Below are 243 nucleotides of genomic sequence, written 5' to 3'. Positions count from 1 at the left end.
ATACACATAATAACAGAATGAGGAGCTAAATAACATTTCTCGGTCTATGAAAGGAAGCTCATAAACCAGATGTGTTATCATTGTCCTAGCAATAGCAATAGAATATAGAGCTAGGCATGGCATGTTATCAATGTTCTTATGTAAAAGATATCGCTTTTTAAAACCTTTTAACGCGTTTTATGCAATCAGCCCGATGTGTGAATTGTACGAAGGAAAACGAGGAAGACTTACGGTGCGCCACTC

The sequence above is a fragment of the Penaeus monodon genome, chromosome 23, assembly GCF_015228065.2.
Source record: "Penaeus monodon isolate SGIC_2016 chromosome 23, NSTDA_Pmon_1, whole genome shotgun sequence".
NCBI classification, from domain to species: domain Eukaryota; kingdom Metazoa; phylum Arthropoda; class Malacostraca; order Decapoda; family Penaeidae; genus Penaeus; species Penaeus monodon.
Note: the sequence above shows the minus strand (reverse complement) of the source record.